The following is a 16,138-nucleotide window of genomic DNA, read 5'->3' on the forward strand; positions in this document are numbered from 1 at the left end:
GGGGTGTCACAATAGTCCAAATCCACAATTCGATTTGGCTTTTTATTTTAAGTTCACGATTCATAGTTTTTTCTTTCTTTTTTTTTTTTTTTAGGACTGATGCCTAAGCTGCTGTTAAACTGTCAAGTCTTAATTCGCAAAAATCAACAGATCGTTGGTTTTATGCCCTGACAACTGTCATTTACATTTTTAATTTCTTCTTCAACATGATACAGTCTACACAGTATCAAGTGTTACATACGAGCTGAAGGTTGTTTTTTTCTTCAGACTTGCAGCGGATGCTGGAAGAATGTGGGAGTGGAGAGAAAAAAAATACTGAGAGAACAGCGATTCTGCCTTGATTCCAATTCGATTTTGCTCATTTTGATCAATTTCGGATTACTATTGAAATTGTGACACCCCTAGTCAATAGTAATAACCTCAAAAATTAACAAACTTAGAAACAAGCATAATAAGAGACATGATTTAAAGGATAGCTTTTCTGCCATACTAAAGAACAAAAAGGGACAAAAAGCCCTAAATGTATGTGTAAACTTTTTGTGAAAAATACTATATATATATTCAATTCAACAAATATCTAAGTTGAACGAGAGAGCTCTGATCAAAGTGTTACTGCTCTGTGGGACTGTGCCTTTTACAGACAAAAAAAGACTTCAGTCAAAGCCATGTCATAGCAGAGCTTCTTTGCCAACAGACAGCATTAGCTCAGTCTTAAGAATAGCTTCATGTTGTCATTTAAAATCAAATTTGCAAACATACATATCTCAAGGCGTTATGGGTGTGTTAAAACAAGTACAAAGTAATTACGTACACAAATCGTAAAGAATGTTAATGTTACTTTCATAGCTCACAATGTTTTAACCTGCAGCTCAGAAAAGTAAGAACTAAATTATCTGTTGAGCATATTTAATCCAGGTGTATAATAATGTGAAGTATAGAAAATGGCTGACTGCAAATGAGAATGCAAATTTGCAAATTTGGCTGTACATTGGCTTCAATGCAAAGACTGAACTCTGAGATGTGAGTGAAATTGAATTCTTACTGATTGATCCTACTATATTTTACCTATTCTGGCTCGGCCATGCAACTCCTTTTAAAGTAATTCTGCCGGACTAAATTTTTCTTATTTTGACCTGGCATTACTGAGTATCTACTTAAAGAAAATGGGTCAATGTTTACACTGCTTCTAAACAATAATGTGTAGGGTTTTGCATCATCATTTTGCCAAATATACACCTTTTTAAAAAAATTCTTCAGCAGACAATCCTATATCATGATCAAGACTTGGCTTTCTCATTCAGTGCCTGACTGACAATAAAATGTGAAAATCATAATGTACAGCAGGAACTCTGCTGAAAACATGCATTTTTTCCCGTTCGACCAAGTATACAAGTATAACATCACATCATGATGTTAATTATTATTAATTAATGGTAAAAACAGCTCTAATTAGCACAATACGTTGCCATTGCCATGGTACAAAGGTACAAAGTCCATTATGTTTACATCAAGAACAAACACTTGGAAGTACAAGTATTAATATTTCTCATAACATTCCACAATGAAAAAAGGCTAAACATAACAATTAAATATGAACATTTACTGGCAACAAATGACGATTATTACAGACAAGTATGATTTGTTGCTCAAGGCTCAACAATAACAACTGTCCACTTTCCTGCGTCAAGTAAAAAGCAATGTTTTGCTAAGTATTAAACTACTTGATTTATGGTTTATGGTTTAATTTTTCATGCAGAAATGACAGAAAATACTTTTTCAGCCTCTTAAATGTGGAGATTTCCAGCTTTTCCTTGTTTATTATCTTATTAAACTATCTTTTTGGACTGACAAAACCAAATATTTAAAGACATCAGCTTGGACACTGAAAAACTGGGATGGACATATTTCTTTATTTTGTGACATTTATTGATGTCAAAGCCCTTGGTAAAACAAATTACAATTAACTTTTTAGTCTTTGCTGTTACTAGATAACGGATAATAAATAAAATAATTTGTACGGGGACAGGTCAAAATTAATTTCAGGAAAGTAGATTTCTGGCCGACTGACCCGACCCGGCGAGTGAAAAAAACACATCAACGTCGAACCCTGATTGCTGGATTGTTCAGTTCACAAAAATTGGAAATCATATGGAATTTATTACAGTCTAAAGGCAAGTAATGGACAGCTGACATGGATAACGGTTTCCTATTGTGTAAAAGTTAAACATGCATAAATATTTCAAAACATTTCAAATTATATGACAGCTCGACTTTGTCTCTGTGTAAATGTCAACAAATGTTTGTCGAGAGGCAGAATAACAAAATACAAGTTATGGTGGTACCTTTATCCTAACTTGTGATGACACTTTTCACACACATTCTCCTTTGAAAGCCCAGCTCGAAGTCACATTGTCCTCACTACAAAGCACAACACACTTTGACACAGATCAAAGACAGCTTCGTAGTCATAACAAAGAGCCACATGGGCCCAGTCAGTCCACAGAGCCTCATCGGAGGAAGTAACAAATTAGAGGAAGGATTCAAGTCAGAACGGTCCTCCAGTGACTACAATGAGACATCCAACAAAATATCTCACAACGTCCAAGCTCACTGCAGCTGCACCATAGACAGCAATAAATCCTGCCTCTATGCGGTTCCCCAACGCAGCTGACAAGACTTAGCACCACATACACCACACTACAACAGGCTTATACTGAGAAGCACACCTGGAGGTATTGAAGAAAACACACCAACCTTGAAGAGACAGGCAGCGGAGGTCCAAGCTGCACCTCTGACACTAAACTCTGCACTGATTCTCTATAGCCTGACCTCCGCCCAGCAGCTGAGACTGACGTATGTCTCTACCCATGACATGACGACTAGCACATGTACATTAGCATAACATCACTGCTAGTGGTCCTCACCCTATGTGAGAGACGCTGTTTCCCTGTGTCACTGACCACTGGACAGGCAGGGCAGACGCATGTGATGAAAAGTCACAAGTGGTCAGCATGTGTGTGCGAGGACGGGGGTAGACCAAAACATAGGGAGGAAAGTATTTACAGAGGAGGCCTCGGAGTAATGCTGAAGCTGCTGCGTCCACAGTAGCAACAGTTTGTTCCCGTAAAGCTTAGTGTCAGGTTCAAAGTAGTAGATACAAAACAAAATGCCAGATTACAGCTGACCTACTACTACATTCATCTTTTGTCATAACATGTAATATATTAAATCAAATATTGATTCCATTCTCTCAAAGCTGTATGAATTGTATATATTTAAAGAACACCAAACAATAGGGTAGGGTTAAAGATTTTACGCATCTTCATTAACCAGTAGTTGAAAATGTTAACAATCAATCAATCATTTAATCATTAATAATTGATAAGATACATTTTTTTTCACTTTACTCATTATTAGTTTCCTTTTATCACAAATGCTTCTGCCAAACAAAACATTGTCAAATGAGGCACTATTACTGCCATTACCAGATGATCCCTTCATTATCAACTTATACATTTTTAATCAGTAAGTAATCAGTTAATCATTGATCATTAACATCCCTCAAACAGATTTAGTTTGTGAGGCAAAGTGGTCTTGATGGACTTTTTTTTTTTCCTGTGTGTGCCTGGTGATTGACAGACACCGTGCATAATGTGATGTCCACAGTCATCCCGGTCACAGCAAACTAGATACCGACAAGGCTTCAAGCAGTGTTTTTTGTAGCACTGTCGATGTGTTTATACTGTACAAGTGTTTTTTTCTGTACTTTGGGGGAGAAAAAGCTCATATTAGCTAGAACGAAAAATGCAAAGAAAAGTTCCTAGATGACTGGCATGAATTTATCAAGATACACTGACATGACTCTTTGTAGGTTTTGTTACAATAAAAAAATTACGAAATATAGTAACTTACTACTACTTAACAAACTCAAAAAAGGACCATTTATTAATCGGATAAGTAAATAACCTCAAACAAAAGGGGATTTTTAATGCATAATTTTGAGGTATATTATTTATTGTAAAGTCAATCAATGAGCAGACTATTGATGTTTCTGTATGAATGACTAATAATAAAATACTTATTATTGCTATGTTCATGTTAAGTAACATTTAAAATGGTAGTTCAGGCCAGTGACATGACTGAAATAATTCACTGTGAATAACACATCCCTAATTACTGTTTTCCCTCTAGGAGGACAGCAAGCTTGAAACCAACCGCAACCAGTGCAGCTGCTATTCTATACCTAATTTATGTGGTCTTTATGGCCCTTAGTGTTTGTATTGTGTGAACCGATTGAGCAAATTAAAAGTTCTTTGTTTGGGGCGGCTGCATCGCTCCTGTGGTAGAGCGTCCGCCCCGTGTATGGAGGCCATTAGTCCTCTGCAGCGGCCACTGCTTCAACTCCCACCTGTGGCCCATTGCTGCGTGTCATCCCCTCTCTCTTCACCCCCCTTTCCTGTCTACTCTTCAGCTATCCTACCAAATAAAGGCAAAAACATAACTTAAAAAAAAAAAAAAAAAAAAACTTTCTTTAATAGAAAGGTTTTTCTCTTTTTGTGTGGTAAAGAAAATTATGTTCTTTTCAGGTGAATATCAAGTATATCCCATTTGATATAATAAAAGTAAAATAATGAAATAATGTGCTCTTATATGTTTGCATAATTGTACAACTTAATTCCTTTCTCTCTGTTTTTGATATACCATTTTTAAGGTCCTGTTTGGATTCCATTTTTATGCCTCAATTATGTATGTCAATAAAATAAAAATGTAAAATTCTTTATCTTCCTTTTTAATATTTTTTTCTCTTTTGTTATTTTATGGCATGGCATTACCACTGTCAAAACAACCTTATCCAGTCACAACACAGTTTTGTTGCACAAGTGCACTGTAAAACCGACAGGTGTCTTGCAGCAAAGTCCATGTGAGCCTGCAACTTCATCTGCTGCATCAATTATTTTTCTTTTCTGCCCTCTTCTATAGAGCTCCATCTGTAGATTTTTAGCAGCTGTAAATGTGCGCTTTACCTAAGCACACAAGCATTCAGCTCCCAGGGAGGTATCACCCTGACAGATTTACAGTCAGCCCATCTGTTAGCATCACACCCAGACAGCAAAGAGAGAACAAGCCGCTTTTTATCCAGTGCCAGTACCATAAGTGCTATATGATAATCAAAAGGGATATCAGCAAAGTATATTATTACTAATAATATTATTATTGTGTCCACTAATACAAGGAAGTACTTTAAACATGGAGGAACGGGTAGGGTTATATCAACAATAATCAGGTCCGGACAGATGTTATACTTTACATAAGCATCCACTGAGGTACTTTTTGTGGGTTCACAGGTGCAACCACCTCTGGCAATAACATGATCACTAATACTGATGTTAGAACAATGTACATGTATGAACGATGTATAATTATAATTGATATATAATAATTACATATGCCAATGTATATTTTCAGAACTACGTTTCTGGAACTGACACCAGTAACACATTTTACTAGTAGAGGACAGAGAGGTCATTTTGTGTAGCTGTATCTGTTCAACTTACAAAATGATCCATCTTTGTACCTACATTTGGATAGAGTACCAGAAGTGAATGTGGTTTACACTGAAAGTCAAATTAAATCGCGAAAATACTTTTTAACCTAATATTCATTGGTAATGCAATTATCGTGCCTTCAAAACATCAGGTTGATTTCATATTGGTATATAATTAATTATCAAATATATGTCCATATAATCATCATGTATTTTTCATCTATCTTGCTCTTTTTTTTAAATAACTAAACTAAGAGAGACAGTGTGTAATAACAAACGGAAAAAAAGTTTTATAAACTTAGAGATCCTGTTTTGCATTGGACATAGGAACTATTTACAATAAAGATATAAAAAACATTTCAGTTGAAGGGAATAATCTTCTACATCAATGATGCTGCAAACATGTTTTCTGATGTGTTAATCATACTGGAGTTCACAGTACTATAATATTATAACTATATTAATATTAGAATGTATTATAATATTATAACATTAAAATTAAGTACTTATATGAAAACATACTCTCAATGTTCCTATGTTACATTTTGGAAATTATTTTTTGCCAAATAATAATTAGCAACTTCAGATGGAAGAAATATCTGTTTCCACTGCATTATTTGTGCTTCCCCAAATACCATACTCAGATTTGGATGCATTTCTATTTGAGATCACTGGACAAATTCAATGAATAATACTCTTTGTTAACGTACAATGCAAAGAAGTGATAACATTGTTTTGTCATATGTGTTTAAGTTTTAAGTTTTTCTTTTTTTTTTCAAGTTTCACTTGACAACAGAATGTCTTGTGATACTGGGTATCATTGCTCCATTGCAGAACCATTTGGTGAGCAGCTACATACAAATAGGGTAGAAGTTTTTTATCCAAAACTACAGCGGGAAACAGAACTTTGACAACAAGAAATTTTATACACAGAGAAGTCACTGGTAGTAACTGCATACTGATTTTAGAAAATTTGATATTTTATGTGTGTGTGTGTGTGTGTGTGTGTACACACATATACACATACATATATATGTATATATATAATTTTATTTCAGTACATTTCAGTTTTTTTTGCTTAGCTGTATTTGTTGTTTAGCAAGTTGGCTGTTTCCTGACACTGTGTGCTGTGTGGTAGGACAGGACAGAGTTTATCAGTGGGAAAAAGCAACATACACACAGTGTCTTATAAAACACTTTTTCCGTGGCCCACTAGGTGGTGCCACATATTTTGCCATAACTGGCCCCATGAGGTCTGACAGGGATTTATCAGCCTGCCATATGAGGGCACTGCACTCATTTTGATCAGCAGTTTCTATTCAGCCTGCTATAATGGGAGTCACGATGTGATGTTTACATTCGCAGTCAGTGATTTATACACTGTGACTTAATGTCACTTTGGTTAGTCACCACTGGAATAGGATGAAAGTTCTTAGATATATTTTGTAATCCCTTATGAAAAGTTGACTCAAACATTGCTTTACAGCCACATAGACATGCTCACTGCAGACAACAAATGCACACAGATACATGAACTTCAGACTTTGCTCTTCCCAATATGGCATAAACATTTACTGACATTCCAGAGCCTTAATTTAACTTTTCAACAAATTGGACACGTATCTGTGGCCTGCATAGTCAACACATAGCCACCATCATGCCATGAGAGACAGTTTCATGGGGCGAGGTATGGGTGAGGAAGCAGGGTCATCTTGCCTTACTCCACATTTGGCACACTTGCAAACGGGGGTGGTTCCTGATTTACGGCGCCCTAGCAATGGGTGAAATATCTTGGCCACAGAGCCGTAAGGTCTGGTCCCTCACGACCACCATAAGGCCTGCGTGTCCACCGTGAGGCGTCACTTTGATTCATACCATGTTTCTCTGATGATGCTTGTAAAATGGTCAGATTTATGCTGGAGATCAATCACTGGGTTTTATGAAGCGATATCAAAAGGTAAACTGAAGTTTGTGAGGTAACAGGAATCGCATGTACCTGGCCGTGGCCTATCATGTCAAAGAAACCCATAAGTTCAAAGGCCTGACATTAAGTCACTGACTGAGTCACACACAAACACACGTTAGACCCGGAGACATGCAACTAAACCCTGAGAGGCTTACGCTGAAGAAACATTTTTCTCCACTTCTCTGTCACATGCACATGGTAGCTGTAGGTGATCATGTTTCAACCATTAAGGCAGTGTAACACGGGATATTGAGGTCAAAGAGACGTACATGCGGGTCATTGGGAACCTTTTGACTTGACAGCTGCCTCCCAACTGTGGAACTTTAAGAGCATTCCAACAAATATGTCCACTTGCAGGAAAACTGCAATTAGTCTTCAGAGCCCTGCTGACACAATGTCCACTTAAAGACTTTCAAGTGATGTCTGTTTGGGGCATTTGGTAAAAAATAAAATATCACTGGAGGCTTGATGACAAACCTTTAAAAGATAAAATAAACAAAACTCAAGAGGAATGCTATGCAATAATGTAAAACACAATTTATAGGTTTCTTTCCTGCACTAAAAATGTGCTCACCTTGCAGTTTTCTAAAGCAAATCAGCAAAGCTTTCAAAAGTAAACCCCAAATTCCAACACCACTGTTTTTCTGACAGATTATCAACACTTGCCGCTCTTTTCTGGACTATCGAATGTTCTGTGGTCAGTTTTGATGTGAGAGTGCTGACAAGAGCTAAGAAAAGCCCTTCAGTTACCTGGGATCCGCTGACATTGAGTGTCAAACTGGGTGCTGAGAGCTGAGGGCCAGGTGACTAAGTCTCAGAACAGCTTGCTTGGACTTTGGACAAAGTGACATCAGAGATCTATCGGGCTTGTCAAAACTGCTGCCAGCAAAAAGAGGGATGGAGACCGCACGGGCTGAAGAGAAGGTCTAAACTTAAAGCAGCTATAGCTACTGTAACAGTAGCCAAAAGTTTGACAAAAAAATCCTTGTTCTTTAATCCTCAAATAAGTCAAAAATCTGAAGGAGAGGGAACTACACAAGGGGGAGAAACAAATCAGGTAAGAAAGAAAGAGGAAAGAATTTCAGAAGCAAGTTCATGTATCTTGTACGAGAGAAATATTTGTCAGGTAGGGAATTCAAGCACAGGGATCGTCACAAGACTCAGAGGTGAAGTAATATGAGGTGAGGGAGAAGATTGTGTTGGCTTTGACAACTGAGCCTGACCAGCCATTTTTCCTGGTGCTGTGAAATAGTTATTTATAGCTGCTGCCCGGGTGTAGACAGTAAATTTCTTTTTCAGTGGCTGCTGCTGTGCTGTCCAATGACACATTAAAACTAATAAACATTTTTAAAATGTCCAGTCCTGACTATAAACACCTAAAAATGGACAATTAAATTTCCCACATTAATTCTTTTATTCAGGGTATAGTAATGAACACCCAACTAGAGTCTTCCCCGACAGCGGTCAGCAACATGGGAGCTATATTGGTGTACAAGGTGACGTAGCAATGATTCCCACAACCCCTCCCTCAATCCTCTCCTTCCTTTCATATCAACCACTCTCTCTGTGCTTACCTCACTCCCACTCTCCTCCAGCTCTGTCCAAAGCAAGTATTGCATTTTACCATCTGTCACTGCTGTCATGCTTACAAATACCAATCAAACGCAGTTACGTCGTCCCACTAACTCACTTCTTGGCCAATGGCAGTACAGCTCCCTCTCACCTCCCATAATCTAAAATTATTTCAGTGCCCTTGAGCACTTAAGCTAGCCTTAGGGTTTCCTTGCATATTTTTATAATACTATGTTTAATAAAACTATACATTTTCAAAGCAGAAGAAAATGAAGCTTTGGCGATCCAAAAAAATTAGATATTGAGAATAAACAGTCCAGCATCACTGCGACAGGTCATTTGAACATGACTGCCAAGTGAAGCCCTGTGGTTCAAGAAACTGTTCAGGAAACAAACACAGCAATCACTGCACGCTTCCCTGTTTACTTATTGAGTGTTCTTAAGGTCTAATAAAAACATACAATAAACCTTGTTCAAAGAATTTCAAAAACTGATCCCCAACTGCCATGTGAACCACAGTAAGCATGGTTCATATGGCAGTGTAGGACCTGTGCCTGTACAAAATCAGACAGAGAAGAAGCAGAAGAGAATAAGAGAGTAATTATTTTAGAATTTGAAACAGTTTAATTTTGTGAAGCTACCATACTTATACATGCACACACACACACACACACACACACACACACACACAAACACACACACACACACACACACACACACACACACACACACACACACACACACACACGCACACACACACACACAAACGTACATATTAAGTTTCCCATCCTGCAGAATGGCAAATGATGTACTGCAATATTTATATTAGCAGTATTACAAAGTAGATTTATATTGTGAAATTCCAAGAAAAATGCTGTATTAAGTTACTGCTAAACAATCGCCAACACTTCTGACTACACTTCAGATTAAAAGCATTTTACTGGAGAGACTCAAGCTGACTTTTACTATGAGGTAGTTACGATCTGTTTGTCATAGTTTATCAAGACAGACTTTCATTTTAGTTATTTTTGACAGCCACAGGGAGTTGTTAGATGAAGAGTTGCAGGCTACAGGCTGCAAACCTGTAGCTTCTCAGCCAGGTAACAAACTTGGCAGACTTGTGGTATAAAATCAAGTCATGGCTGCTCACAGAATGTAGGGAAAAGGACAACCACTGCCTGACTTCTTTATTAAAATGACAATAATTTGTTTTGCTGCCCCCTGAATCCTGTAACGTGTGTTAGTATTAAACCACATCTGCTACCAGTAACTACAGGTGTCAAATTCACAAGAACTGTACAACTGCATAATATCAAAATCATTCAAAGTTGATTGATATTTCCTGCTAATCAGGACTGCATTCTGCGATTACTTTAACATAATTTCAGCTCTGAACCATCACTCCTCAGTGAACTCTTGGTGGAGCTCTAAGAGCATCTCTTACTTTATTTATAAGTATCTAGTTATCTATATGGATTTCCCATGTTTTTGGGAGTCTGGTCACACTGGGATCAATTTAAATTGTTCATTAAAACTTTTTATTTATTGAGAACATTACAACCAACCAGACAGCTTACACAAATATAATACACAGGGAAATCTACAATTATGGAGAAACTTACAAAAACTGACTTTCTAAATAATTTACACTTGATGTTGGTCAGAGCCTGCATGTCCCAGTGGGAGTGGTGGATATTAGGTTAGTGTTACTGTTTTGGCATAAAGCTGATTAAATCACCCAAAGTAACCAAATTTAACTCAAACAAGTAAACAATTTCATTAAAATCGGTTCAGAATTAAGTGAGTTACAGTCGATTACAGTTGAAGTCTGCATCATGCACGTGTTTACAATTGGACCTTGAGTGCTTCAATATGGCGACCACACAGAGGCATAGTGGAGACAGCGCCGAAGCTAACGAAAGAGGGGTTTATTCATCTGGTATCATGCTTAACTTTTGTGGATCACAACGTACTGGGTATGAAATTAATCTGCAGACGCCCCTCCCTCTGGCCTCCACAGTGTCTGCTTAGAAAAATTCTGGCCCTGTAGTACACTGTACTATTTTAATGCATGTTCCTTGGTAATATTAGTCTGATACAAATAGGCTAAAGGAAGACAAAGAAAGATAAAGACATATGATGAATGATAGTATGGTCTATCGTGAAGTCCCATAAATAAGATAAATATTTGGCATATTTAGGTCTTTATACTGACAACTCCTGACTAAGATGGATTCCTCCAAAATGTGTTGAGTATAGTTCAGTTGTATCTGATTAACAATGAAAATGGATTAATATGGTTGTCTTGAAATACTGAAATACAGTATCATCCTATCACGGTAGCATGATAAATCAATAAGCACACCACAGAGCAAGGAAATGAAGATGACAGTCTTGTTCAAACTGAAGACAACAGATGGGTAAAACATTAAGGGGAAAACAGCCAATCACATGCACACGCACACACATGGTGGACACAACAGGTCTGACAGTGACAGGGAGGGCACTGTGGCCATATGGCTCAGCATGTCTCATCCCAAGAAGCTGCTGGCATCACAGGCTGCTCAAATAGCCATTAGTACAAATTACACAAACAATGAAAGCGAGTGGACTCAGCAACTTTTCCAACAGCTGCTCTGCAGAACCCCCCCAAAGTGACAAATGAACAAAAGGGGGAAAAGGAAAAAGAGAAAGTTGCCCAGCAAAACCCCAGTAAGTGAGAAATCCCCCTCAAAGCCGGTGGACAGAATGGGTTGGCTATGCTGTGGAGTAATGACCATCGAGGGATTTCTCTGTGGAGCCTGGTTATTGAAATAATACACACTCATAAAACAGAAACAATAAGATTATTAATTTTGTGTTTTATCTTTTTATGGCTACAAATATACAGTATTAATATCTAGCTTTAGTTTCATGCTCATATAATTCTAAACTGAACTGAAAATTAATTTACTTTTTTCCACATAGCATCAGAGACTGGGGAAACAAGAGCCGCCACGGGGATGGTCAAATGTGTCAGATCTGAAGAAAAATGGCATGGTAGGATTTTACGTATTTGTTCAGAAAGTGCTCATGCATTACATGGGGAGGCATTTTAATGCCTGTGCAAGACAATACACTCTTACAAAACAAATCTAAGAGGGAGAAGTTTTATTTTCAGTTTATTGTCTGCACTACACTGCAGGGAGGCATTTAATGCCCAGCTATCTTCACATTGATGAGTCATTGACAGCTGTATCTGAGCTGTTCCAGACCCACACTCAAAAACATGAATGCCATTTTATTTATTTCATGTGCAATGTATGCTCTCACGCCAAAGGTTTTATCTGTGACAATTTATGTTACTCAGATAAACATAGAAGATCTGATTCATCTCAGCGGCGCAATTATAGCCAATAACTTAATAACAGCTATTTCGAGGGGAAGCCAGAAGCTGCCATCCGTGCCTTCCCAACTCCCTGAGGGGCAATTGATTACCTAGGAGGTTAATCGACTGGAAGCTATTTGGTGTGGGTTTTGACCTTGTGCTGACAAACAGAGACCCTTTAGGCCCCCTCCCTCATCACACTGGGTATTTTAGGTGTCCAATTAGCATGCCTGATTTCTAATCTGTGCCTCAAACTGCCAGGCATTACAGCAGCACTCTATTATTTTCTTTCTGTCTGTCCATCCATCTACACCCTTCTCTCACAGTCACTTACCGTGTTTAAAGTTGTTTCCGGTTCACCCTCTCTGCCTTCCCACTTTCCTTTCTTTAGCAATACCTCCCCAGACACATACTCAGACATCTCTTCATCCGTCCCTGACGATCCCTGATAGTGGCAGTTGTGAGGTTGATAGCAGAAGACAGGAATAGAGACTGACATAACATTGTTTCTACCTTGGAGCCAGCACAATGAACTAATATTGGAAATGGGGAGTTTAAGAAGGCAAAGTTGTCTTTATGAAGAGTTATCTCATTTAACTGTTATTCCAGATGGAGTCACTTATCAGTTACTAATACCTGAAAATATAGATATTGTTAATTGTTTTGCATTACTCTTGGACTCCTGTCTGACTACAGCAGTTTTGAACCACTGATGGCCACCATGTAAACTCCATAACATGGCTAATGGACCTAACAGGACTAACGACTATTTACAAAGTTAACATGCATGTTGTATTACCTGAGTGACAAGGAAAGACTCTGGAAAACCTCTAATGCATTTGAACTATCCCAACAAGTTGTTTCAGTCATAAGTGTGTGTGTGTGTGTGTGTGTGTGTGTGTGTGTGTGTGTGTGTGTGTGTGTGTGTGTGTGTGTGAGTGTGTGTGTGTGTGTGTGTGTGTAAAGTTTCTACTACATATTAGCTGCTAGCTTTGGTTAGCCTGCTGTTAATGAGTTCAGCCACTGTCTTTAGACACAAATGTACATTGAAAATACAACAATAGAAAAGAACAAAGACAAAAACCCAGTGCCAATGACAATGTTTTAATAAAGTAGCAGTATCTAGGAGGATTATGTGAAGAGCAGTCACGCTTCTGTGCCTCATGATTACTCTTCTGTTGAAGTGAAATCTGACTGCTTCCTGTTTACACCGACATGTGATCTGTGTTTTCAGGCATATTAATAAGGTTGGAGATTGTTTTTATTTTAAAAAGCTGTTTTAAAATGAAAATGTAGTGTGGATGTAACCCTAGTGTACTTGTTTGTTTACCTTGACAGTCTCAGCTGTAACTCCGCCTCCTGCCACATCACCAGGTGATCACATAACAGTCAAGTTCATATTCTCCTGTGTTCAGACAGACAAGTCCATCATCAAAGCTACACAAACTAAACTTTTCTGTCCTGGGTTGGACCAAAGACCTATCAAATCAATCAATCAATCAATCAATCAATCAATCAATCAATCAATCAATCAATCAATCAATCAATCAGTGTGTTAGATAACAGCAATGGGTCAAGTGTAAAGATAAAGTGAAGAGGATTCATTATATTTCATTCACTTCACACTGAAAACCATAACATTGCTATTAAAGCTAAAGAGCTCAAAGCAGTTACAGTAATAATCCCTACCCCTGGTAATAAAAGAAAGTTTCAAACTTGTTGTTACATCAACACCATGATGATGCATGGCCTGACCTAGTTCACAAAGTAACTGTTTTAGTGTTATGTAAGGTTTGTGCTGACAGACAGTGCAGTGACTCACTCCAGACCCACAAACCTTTACATGACTCACCACTACACCCAAAATATACCACATTTTGAACCCCTGCTGCTCTACACTTTGAGACACTCAGTGGCACTTAAATTTAAGAGGAGGTTGAGCTTCATCACAGGTCAGACTCTTGCAACTGACGGAGGACTATAGACAAAAGGTCAATTAATGCTCCTACATCAGGATGCTAAGGCATGTACAGCCACTCATCTCCTTAGAAATCTATATGCTGAGGCAACATGGATTCTGTGGGAACCGTGTGTTGACTGGCACTGCTTAACTCAGGAAGATTTGGGTTTTCTCTCACCTGAAATATTTGACTTTAGGCACTAAATAACTTCCTGAGTACTACCACTTAGATGCAAGCCACTTCCACCTCTAACAGCTCCAGAGGAGCAGCTGTACAACTGCTTAATGGTACCGTAACTTTCTGCACTACCATAACTCCTTCCGTGTGATAGCACATTTTGCTTATAAAAACCAGGGCTACTGATACGTTCATTGTCGGTGAGACAGACCAGTCAGTTTGTGTGGAAGTCTAACTTAAATGACTGGTATTACACTAAGACGGATAACGTTAACGGATAACCTGATTTCTTGGACATGTGTACATCCAAATAAGTAAACAGCCAAGAGAGAACAGGAAGCTATTTGTATAAAAATACTCTCCCACCCGAGAGCCATCAGTCTAAAAGGTCCAACCAAAAAGAGAAAAATAAAACTCTTCAAGTTGCAGAGTCATATATCGCTAAAGGTAATTTATAGAACATTACTCTTAATGCACGTTAAATATACCAGTCTGTTAGGTTTAGGGGGCATCTCTGATTACTGACCAACTGCATGTAAAAGCATGTTATTAACGATGTTATTGGACAGCACATAAACACATTCTCTAATTTCCTTTTCCTGTATCTCAAGTTCTACCAAAAATCTCCCCAAAACCCCTTTTTTTAAAAATGTAAAAGCAGTTGATGAAACATTCGGCACTCAATGATGCTAAGCTACTGTTGCAGGGATGCATTGTGAAATTACTAAAGTTTTGAAAACATATTCATAAATGACTGTCCTTAACTCATTTACTATTATGGTGCAGAGAGTCTGGCAAAGTGCCACGGTTTTTGATTACAGGAAAGATAATACAAAGTGGGCTTGGTGACAGATTAAGTGGTTCTCACTGGTGGCAATGTGGTCTCATGAGAGTCGCTCTTCCTATTGCCATCCTGCTCAGCCCATTTAAATCTAATCCCTAAATGTAAATCTATTCCAAAATTCTGTGGGGTCCCACTGGCGTAAAAGCTGTGGCTAAAGTGCGAAATAGGTAAAGGAAACAGTGGTTAAGTTGATGTGTAATTGTAGCTGCAGTGTTTCTGCAAAATAGTAATTTATTGCGAAAGTTGCACTCTTAAAAGTGCCCAGGAGACAAATTGTAACATAAAACTCTCCTCTCACTACAGCAACTGACAGACACTACAGCCAGCATTATCAACATTTTACCTACAGAAACAGCGTTAACTACACAAAGGAAAATGCCAATGCCAAACTAATGTATATTAAAGCTACTATAAGGAACTACAGGTCACAGCATAATAGCTGAACTGTCTGAACAGCCATGTAAAAAACTGTCTGTATGTCATGAAAACTGTAAACAGTTGACAGTTTATTTATTACTAAGTTTATTAAAAAATACAACTCACAGTATCAACAACTGTCATTTATTTTGGCACAGGACGCAAGGCGTTCTCAACTGTCAACAACTCTACATAATGTCAGCAGTCCTGTTCACCTGCTTCCTCTGTTGGCAGAGTATCACACAAGGTTGGTCAGACAATCAAAACTCAATACTCACAAGTGGATATC

The 16,138-nt window shown here is 38.0% G+C and overlaps 1 protein-coding gene across 3 annotated transcripts in view; it reads right to left on the reverse strand.

Moving 5' to 3' along the window:
- rbm20 (RNA binding motif protein 20) overlaps positions 1-16,138 on the reverse strand; it is a 64,307-nt gene that overhangs the window by 32,766 nt on the left and 15,403 nt on the right. Inside the window, exon 1 of one of the 3 annotated variants that reach the window (XM_084716141.1) lies at positions 2,755-2,912. The exons of the other annotated variants lie outside the window; for them this stretch is intronic. The gene's annotated coding sequence lies outside the window, so the exon portion shown is untranslated. Of the gene's footprint in view, positions 1-2,754; positions 2,913-16,138 lie in introns of those variants that run through there. 3 annotated transcript variants of the gene reach the window in all.

Source organism: Lutjanus erythropterus, chromosome 3, assembly GCF_056507025.1.
Source record: "Lutjanus erythropterus isolate fLutEry1 chromosome 3, fLutEry1.hap2, whole genome shotgun sequence".
In the NCBI taxonomy this organism is placed as follows: domain Eukaryota; kingdom Metazoa; phylum Chordata; class Actinopteri; order Lutjaniformes; family Lutjanidae; genus Lutjanus; species Lutjanus erythropterus.